Source organism: Etheostoma spectabile, chromosome 5, assembly GCF_008692095.1.
Source record: "Etheostoma spectabile isolate EspeVRDwgs_2016 chromosome 5, UIUC_Espe_1.0, whole genome shotgun sequence".
Lineage (NCBI taxonomy): Eukaryota > Metazoa > Chordata > Actinopteri > Perciformes > Percidae > Etheostoma > Etheostoma spectabile.
In genome coordinates, this window is record NC_045737.1 from 14,998,343 (window position 1) to 14,999,164 (window position 822).

Sequence of the window (822 nt, forward strand, 5' to 3'; positions counted from 1 at the left end):
CTCCCCTTTCTCTCTCTGAATTTGGCCCACCTATGAGAGAGAGAAATCATGGCGTTCAAATGAGCAAAGTGGCAGTTGGTCAAGGTCACTCCCCGGCCTCCAACTTGCCCCCCCCCCCCAGAAATGGCACATCCTAAGGAAAGTTCATTGAGGGACTGGCTTTAGTGGCTGTAATTCTGCACCAAGGCTGAATTTTGTCAAACAGACTTCAGAAATGGTATTAGGGGACCACCAAAAGTCTATATGAAGGCATACAAAGTATACCATGTCATGGGACCTTTAAATGTCCTTTTTTCCCTTGCATAGGCTGAGCTCCATCTGCTGGTTATCTAATGTTACTGCATTTACCAAACAGCAGCTCTTTAACCCAAACTCTTATTCCAATAGATCACTCTCTGTAGTTTCTGCTGTAAAGCATTGTATGTGCACGATATTTGACAGTATTTTCTGATTTAAGAAGTGATAAAAAGAGTTATCAAAATTTCCCTCTTAAACAACCTTTGATTCTAATATGTCAACAAAATGAAACAAAAATTTTGAAGCTGGCTTTATTCCATGTTCAGATTTCTGTTCTGAAAAGGTATGCAAATTAGCACATATTTAGTAAGATAATAACTCATTTGTATGTAAAACTCAAAATTTCAGAAAACTTGAAATTAACAATTAACGATTGTCTTAATATGAGTAATTATAAGTTATAAATTAACTTCTTCCAGCATCCTTTGCACTAGGTTCCATGCTGCACCGTAACTTTTATTCTTGTGTTTTAAGTGTCCTAATGTTTCTATTTGGTTTTAAACTGTCTATTCATGTGTTTTATTG